The sequence below is a fragment of the Rhinopithecus bieti genome, unplaced genomic scaffold (assembly GCF_001698545.2).
Source record: "Rhinopithecus bieti isolate Rb0 unplaced genomic scaffold, ASM169854v2 scaffold_35314, whole genome shotgun sequence".
Classification (NCBI taxonomy): Eukaryota; Metazoa; Chordata; class Mammalia; order Primates; family Cercopithecidae; genus Rhinopithecus; species Rhinopithecus bieti.
In genome coordinates this window covers 48,376-57,017 of record NW_016814808.1, presented here as the reverse complement: position 1 = coordinate 57,017, position 8,642 = coordinate 48,376, and the positions used below count along the sequence as shown (strand labels likewise).

The 8,642-nt window shown below is 41.0% G+C and overlaps 1 pseudogene across 1 annotated transcript in view; it reads left to right on the top strand.

Moving 5' to 3' along the window:
- LOC108515464 (zinc finger protein 43-like) overlaps positions 1–8,642 on the top strand; it is a 39,861-nt pseudogene that overhangs the window by 15,229 nt on the left and 15,990 nt on the right. The window contains exons 2-3 of the transcript XR_001881532.1: positions 4,492–4,618; positions 5,733–5,831. The product of XR_001881532.1 is annotated as a zinc finger protein 43-like (transcript). The remainder of the gene's footprint in view (positions 1–4,491; positions 4,619–5,732; positions 5,832–8,642) is intronic.

Below are 8,642 nucleotides of genomic sequence, written 5' to 3'. Positions count from 1 at the left end.
TTTTTTTTTTTTCGGTAGAGTTGGGGTTTCACCGTGTTAGCCAGGATGGTCTCAATTTCCTGACCTCGTGATCCACCCGCCTCAGCCTCCTTAAGTGCGGGGATGAGCGAGCCACCGTGCCCGGCCAGACAGTTCTGTTTTCTATTTAGAATCAGCTTGAGACTGGGTGCACTGGCTCACACCTGTAATCCCAGCACTTTGGGAGGCCAAGGTGGGTGGATCACCCGAGGTTAGGAGTTCAAGATCAGTCTGACCAACATGGTGTAACCCATCTCAACTAAATACCAAAAAAATTAGCCAGGTATGGTGGCACATGCCTGTAATCCCAGCTACTTGGGAGGCTGAGGCAGGAGAATTGCTTGGGGGTTGCAGTGAGCCAAGATTGCGCCACTGCACTCCAGCCTGGGCAACAAGAGTGAAACTCCATCTCCCCCCCCAAAAAAAGCCTGATTCTTTCTTGCCTGGCTTATTGGGCAGTCAGCTCTGGGTCCCTGGGAATTCTCTCACAATCAACTAGACGTCTTTCCAACATTTGAAAATGTCCAGAACAGAATTGTGTTAGGCTGACAAGAATGATTAATTCTTCTCTGTCTCAGTCTAAGATAAATTAGTCATTCTGTTCTTGTTTCTCATCATATATGAGTTGGTACCCAGATGAGAGTTTTTCCAGTTTCCTTGTAGTTGGGTGAAAAACAGAGAGGAGATCTGGAGACTCAAACAGATAAACTAATTTCTACCGTTTCATATGGCCATTTAAAAAAATAGATGAAGCCGTTGTTGTCCCCATCATCTAGGAATTGTTAGTCTAGACTACCAATGCTAAATTCAACTGGATACATTGTTGAATTTAGCATTATATGGTTGGTACAATGAGTAGATGTGTGCAAAAAAAACTTGGGCTTTATTTTTCCACTTTCTATGTATTGTTCTGACTTCTGATATCATCACCTGAAGGAATGTTTGTTGAAAAAAGAGTTAATATTACTGTTTCTATTCGTCTTACCTTGCTAAGAATACATATTTATCTTACAATAATAAATTCCCCTAGAAAACCTTAAGGGATTTGTTTAAATTGCTTATTGGTATATGTTATAAAATTGAGAGGGCAGTGGCTTTTAAGATTAAAATTACACAAACTGTGGAATTTAAGTTTGTCTTAGGTAAGCTTAGGAAAAACCAAACAGGAAATACCCCAGTGGCATAGAGAACAGAATTCTACATAGGTTCATCTCTCTGCTTTTTTTCTGTTCAGATTCACCCCTTTTGGAGGCCTTATTTAGGTCAGGCCTGCTTATTCTATTTATAGTTTGGTTCAGGTTTTAATTAAGTGCCTCATGTGACTCTAAAATGAGGCTAGAATCAATTATAAAGGGTTCAAGATACGTACACAAGAGTTAAGTTTGACTTTTGCGCTAAATGGTGGTTACAGGGCCTGTTCTGTTTGGGTTTGGTAGGGACAGGACAGTGTGGCCCATATTTCCATTACGGTAGCAAAAATTGCTGGTGTCCATGGCAGAGGAGGGCACTTGAGGATAGAAAAGGTGAAACTCATATTAGTATTTCCATAGAAGAGTTCATTCTTGCTGAATCTCTTCTGTTATAAAGGACAAAATAGGTGAACTTTTCTGCAGGTCTTGGTCCTTCTGCCTATGAGTGTGGTGGTAGTAGGCAAACAGGTGGTACTGACAGCTTTAAAGGCATATTCTCAAGATGCAGGTGTAATTTGTCCAGAGAATCTCATCTGGAAAGGATTCCCAGAGATAAGAGAAAAAAATGGCTTTTTTTTTAAGCTAAACATGTCTCAGATCAAGAGCTGTGTCCACTCTGCTTCCTGGAATGCCATGTGTTTAGTACTTGCAAACCTGTACTTTGCTTTCGCTACTTGTGTTTGTCTTCCCTAATGAGTTTGTTTTAACTGCTTTTTAAATTTTTATGATAGTCAAGGGTCTCTGCAAAGTATTTCTTTTCTATATACCAGAGCCTTCTCTACATTCTCTATATCATGGCTTCTAATATGCCATGCAGAATTCTCACCATGATTTTATGAACTGCAATATTAAAAATGATCCTTTCATGGTTGTTTAACATGGGAAGGTGTGGATACCCAGGATTTCTATTGGGGAAAACTGGGGTTCTTACTAAAAATGGAAAACATGTTGAGGTTCAGCCTGTGTTTTTTATTAGCTCTATGCAGAACAGGATTCAGAAAATGCTTGTTTAAACAAGAAGGCATTTATAAAGCACAAAGTTCTGAAAAATATTATCAGGATATACTTGCTTTATGGTTGCTAAAGATAGACTACTAAAAATTACTATTAAAAATTACAGCTGCGTTGGCCAGGCACGGTGGCTCACGCCTGTAATCCCAGCACTTTGGGAGGCCGAGATGGGCAGATCACGAGATCAGGAGATCAAGACCATCCTGGCTAACACGGTGAAACCCCGTCTCTACTAAAAAAAAATTCAAAAAAATTAGCCGGGCGTAGTGGTGGGTGCCTGTAGTCCCTGCTACTCGGGAAGCTGAGGCAGGAGAATGGCATGAACCCGGGAGGTAGAGCTTGCAGTGAGCTGAGATCACGCCACTGCACTCCAGCCTGGGAGACTGAGCGAGACTCCATCTTTAAAAACAAAAACAAACAAAAAAAAAAATTACAGCTGGGTGTGGTGGCTCATGCCTGTAGTAATCCCAGCACTTTGGGAGTTCAAGGTGGGTGGACCAGTGACCAGTGGAGGTCAGGAGTTTGAGACCAGTCTGACCAACGTAGTGAAACCCATCTCTACTAAAAGCACAAGAAAGTTAGCCAGGTGTGGTGGCTCATGCCTGTAATCCTAGCTACTCAGGAGACTGAGGCAGGAGAATTGCTTGAACTCAGGAGGCAGAGGTTACAGTAAACTGAGATCACACCATTGTACTCCAGCCTGAGCAACAAAAGCGAAACTTCATCTCAAAAAAAAAAAAAAAAAATTACAGAACATGGGAGACATCTGTATCTTGAACTTTGCATAAAACTGATATTTCTTTATGGTTAAATTTAGATTATAATTTACTTTTCGGGGGCAATATCACAGCAGTGATGCTGTGTCTTTTGCGTGCATCAGCACATCTTAAAATTTGTTCTAGTGCATTTTGTGTTAATTATTCACTTGATTAAAGGGCTGTCTGACAATTTCCCTAAATAGTTCTTTTTCTTTCTTTCTTTCTTTTTTTTTGAGACATAGTCTTTCTCTGTCACCCAGGCTATAGTGCAGTGGTGCCATCTTGGCTCACTGCAACCTCTGCCTCCTGAGTTCAAGCAAATCTCCTGCCTCAGCCTCCCGAGTAGCTGGGATTACGGGCGCCCGCCACCGTACCCGGCTAATTTTTGTATTTTTAGTGGAAACGGGGTTTCACCATCTTGGCCAGGGAAGTCTCAAAGTCCTAACCTCGTGATCCACCCACCATGGCCTCTCAAAGTGCTGGGATTATAGGCGTGATCCACTGTGCCCGGCCGTTTGTCTTTTTAGTATTCAGATTTTTTTTTTTTTTAGATGGAGTCTTGCTCTGTGACCCAGGCTGGAATACAATGATGTGATCTTAGCTCACTGCAACCTCCACTTCCCGGGTTCAAGTGATTCTCTTGCCTCAGCCTCTTGAGTAACTGGGACTACAGGCATATGCCACTATGCTTGGCTGATTTTTGTATTTTTAGTAGAGATGGGGTTTCTCCATGTTGGCCAGGCTGGTCTCAAACTCCTGACCTCAGGTGATCCACCCACCTCAGCCTCCCAAAGTGCTGTGATTACAGGTGTGAGCCACCACGCCCGGCCATATTTTTAAGAATCTTTATGCAACTGATGTATGTAAACCATCACATTTAATCTGGCAGCTGCTCTTCTTTCTTAGGTTTTCTTTGCATTTATCTGTCTTTTGAAAATGAAAGCTCTTTGTATACTGGCCAGAAAAACTAGAAAAAAACACAGACTTTTCCACTTACTGGATGTTTGACAAATAGTCTTTTTGGGCCAAAATCATTGGCATTACTGGTGAGTTTGTTAGAAACTTAGAAACTCAGACTTTATTCTAGATCTTCTGAAAAAATAATCTGCATTAACAGGATCCTCAGTTTATTGTACACCTTAATATTTTAAAGGTCCCTTCTAACTCAACATGTCTTTATCTGAAAAATATTCACAACTGATTCTGTATGATGGAAATAGAGAACTCAAAAATTTACATGTTTGTGTTTATGCCCTCAGTTTTATAGTTTATCATCCAGAAAAGTATTATATATACACTGATGTTGTGGATCTTACGTCACTTTCTTTTCTCGGGTAGAAAATACATTGGAGAATATTTCCATGTAAAGAATTATTTTATTGGATAATTTCAGTATCTTCTATAAGTCAGAACCTGTTCTCTTTACTCTCTCATTTTACCTTGAGTCAAATTATAAATTCTGCATGTGGCCAGTTGGTAAATGTGTGTGTTTGTGTGTGTGTGTGTTTTTTTAGGGACCATTGACATTTATGGATGTGGCCATAGAATTTTGTCTGGAGGAGTGGCAATGCCTGGACACTGCACAGCAGAATTTATATAGGAATGTGATGTTAGAGAACTACAGAAACCTGGTCTTCCTGGGTGAGCATAACTTCAATACTCAATTCATAATACACCCTAAATCTTTCATTTTTTTTTCTGTAGACTGTTTTTTGGTAATTTGTACTTTGCATACATGAGTTTCAGATTCCTGTTTTCAAAAAAATTGGGGGGATTTGTTGGTGCACGAAATAATTTTTTTCAAGATATTTCATCTTGACCTGAACTTTCCACATTTCTGAGCTGATCTGTATCTTTCACTCCAGAATAGTAGTAATTCCAGAAATTAAGTGGCATAAAATATTTTTGCCCACAACTTAAAATCTAATTGCCAACACCAATTTTTGATTCAGTATTACCAGGTAGTGAAATTAAGAACCTACAAAATAAGATATTTTCTAAATATTTAGAAATTTTTGTTGAAGGCCAGGCATGGCACCTCACTCCTGTAATCCTAGTACTCTGGGAGGCCGAGGCAAGCAGATCACCTGAGGTTGGAGTTTGAGATCATCCTGACCAACATGGCAAAACCCCATCTTTACTAAAAATGCAAAAATTAGCCAGGTGTGGTGGTTCATGCCGGTAATTCCAGCTACTCAGGAGCCTGAGGCAGGAGAATGGCTTGAACCCGGGAGGTGGAGGTTGCAGTGAGCTGAGATTGTGCCACTGCACTCCAGCCTGGGCAACAGAGTGAGACTCTGTCTCAAACAAAAAGAAATTTTTGTTAAAAATTAATATTTTGGGGCCAGGTACGGTGGCTCATGCCTGTAATCCCAGCACTTTGGGAGGCCAAGGCAGGCGGATCACCCTGAGGTCAGGAGTTTGAGACCAACCTGACCAACATGGCAAAACCCTGTCTCTACTAAAAATACAAAAACTGATCAGGCATGGTGGCACACACCTGTAATCCCTGCTACTTGGGAGGCTGAGGCATTGGAATTGCTTGAACCCTGGAGATGGAGATTGCAGTGAGCTGAGATCGCACCACTGTACTCCAGCCTTGTTGACAGATTGAGACTCCATCTCCAAAAAAAAATTAGTATTTTGGGATTAATGATTAGGATATTCTATCACACCCTTCATACTGGACACATTGCTAGGTTAATAATTGGAGAATATGAGCAAGATTCATGTAATTTATTTTTTATTGAAACAGGTATTGCTGTCTCTAAACCAGACCTGATCACCTGTCTGGAGCAAGAAAAAGAGCCTTGGGAGCCTATGAGGAGACATGAAATGGTAGCCAAACCCTCAGGTAAGTGAAAGTGAAAGTGAATACAACAAACACAGATGATAGGTCCAAAGGTTAGGGGAAAAGCCAGTCCTTAAAATGTGACTTGGAAAGCTGTGTTCCAAAGGAAACAATTTCTGGGAAGCCTGAGTTTTTTCATTTTGCTTTCACATAGGGGCATCTTCTGTCTTATGCTTTTAAATTCTCTCAGGATTCTTATTTCCCTTTGGTGATCTTCCTTCAAGTTTACCATGAGAGCCAAAGTCCTCTCCATGACATTTAAGAGACTGCACAATCTGACTGCTTTTCCATCCTTTTGGGGGACACACAAATATCTGTATGCTTTTGAGAAACTCTATATTAAACTATTTTTTAAGTTCTTTCTTTGCTTCATGTCTGAAATACGTGAGAAGTGCTTTCTATTCCATTGGATTTCTTTGTGTATTTTCTGCACAATTCATCCTGTTTTTATTACTATAGCCTTTAAATACTTTGAAATTATGAATTATGATGTTTCTTTGCTTTGTTCTTTTTCCTCAAGTTTGCTTTGTTCAAAATTTATTCCAGTTTCATGTATATTTTAGAATTGCATTGTCCATTACTGCATTATTGTGAAAAAAATCCCACTGGAATTTTGATAGAAAGTTTATTAAATTTATAGATCACTTTGGATACCATGGCTTTTTTTTTTTTTTAAAGACAGAGTCTTGCTCTGTCGCCCAGGCTGGAGTGCAGTGGCACAATCTTGGCTCACTGCAACCTCTGCCTCCTGTCTCAGTCTCCCGAGTAGATGGGATTACAGGCGCATGCCACCACGCCTGGCTAATTTTTGTATTTTTAGTAGAGACAGGGTTTCACCATGTTTGGTCAGATTCGTCTCAAACTCCTGACCTCAGGTGATCTGTCTGCCTCAGCCTCCCAAATTTTTGGGATTACAGGCATGAGCCACCATGCCTGGCCTGTAGTGGAGAGGGGTCATAGCTTGGTCACAAGGCTACTGGGTCTGCACTAGGGTCCATCTTTAGTTGGCTTGTTACAAGGAGCTTGGGTAGTTGTAATTTCCATTTTATTTTTGGACAGAGTAAATATCCTTCAGGACTTTCGTCTGTAGGGCAGACACTAGGGCAGGTTTTTGCAGTCGGGTCTGCATATATTTATATTAGGGTATGCTTATATTAGGGTATGCTTATATTAGGGTATGCATATATGCTTTATATTAGGATGTGGATGAGTGTGGCTTTCACTGAGTACCAGAGAGGATTTCCCCAGGTAACTGTGTGGGTTTCTAATTAAGCAGAACTGGCCATAAACCGTGACTTAGGGAGCTGGAAGAGTCACTGAACTGCTTCAGGGTCCACAGTAAAGGCCTGCATGGCTATAAACCAGTATCTTCCTCCAGGCCTTTTGAAGAACAGGACCTCTCCCAAACTGTGGCTGGAAGCAGTTTGGGATGGTTACAGAGTAAGTTCAGAATTTTCTGTGGGACGAAGCTGGGTGGGCCATTTTCTGGCCTGTAGTTAAGAACAGGGGTCCTGTGGTTTGCCACCTGAATGAGAGCCTGCCTTCTGAAAAAGAAAACTCCTTAATCTTGGGCTTTATGAGAGTTTTACAACTGCCTCCCTGGATCTCAAAACTCTTTTAAAGGAACTTATTTTTGAGAGGGGGTCTTGCTATATAACCCAGCCTGATCTTAAAATCCTGGCCTGAAGCAATTCTTCTACCTCAATGTACCATATAGCTGTCATTGCAAGTGTGAGCCATGATGCCTGGCTCTCATAAAGGCATTTTTGTCTAGGATGGCTGACAAATTTTCTTGCTCTGTGGTGATAAGCAAGTAGGGCACCTTTTATTTTTCCATCTTACTGTTGTTACTCTCCCTATACATTTTAGTTTTAGTTGCTATTTTCTTTTCTTTTTTTTTTTTTTTTTTTTTGAGTCAGAGTCTCGCTCTGTCGCCCAGGCTGGAGTGCAATGGCACAATCTCAGCTCATTGCAACCTCCACTTCCCAGTTTCAACTGATTCTCCTGCCTCAGCCTCCCAAGTAGCTGAGGTTACAGGTGTCCCCCATCACATCTGGCTAATTTTTTTGTATTTTAAGTAGAGATGGGCTTTCACCCTGTTGGTAAGGTTGGTCTAAAACTTCTTTTTTTTTTTTTCTTTTTTTTTTGTTTTGAGACGGAGTCTCGCTCTGTCGCCCAGGCTGGAGTGCAGTGGCCAGATCTCAGCTCACTACAAGCTCCGCCTCCCGGGTTTACACCATTCTCCTGCCTCAGCCTCCCGAGTAAGCTGGGACTACAGGTGCCTGCCACCTCGCCTGGCTAGTTTTTTGTATTTTTTAGTAGAGATGGGGTTTCACCATGTTAGCCAGGATGGTCTCGATCTCCTGACCTCGTGATCCGCCTGTCTCGGCCTCCCAAAGTGCTGGGATTACAGGCTTGAGCCACCGCGCCCAGCCGGTCTAAAACTTCTGACCTCAAATGATCCACCCATCTCCACCTCTCAAAGTGATGGGATTACAGGCATGAGCCACCATGCCTGGCCCAGTTTCTGTTTTTTATTTCCAAATTTGTCTGTAATTTTGGATTCAGACATTTAGGACAGTTATACTAGAATTTACATATTATGTCTGAAGTAAATTAGATAATTAGTAAGCACTCCATATTTACTAATATAGTTACTTATAAATTTAAGTTTGCTGTAGGTAAAAGAGAATGATAGGATTTGTACCTACTTTTCTACCCTATATCTAAATAATATAATTTATTCCCAGATATTTGTTTTATATATCAGAGGCTCTAATCGTATTCTGCAGTATATATATATATATATATATA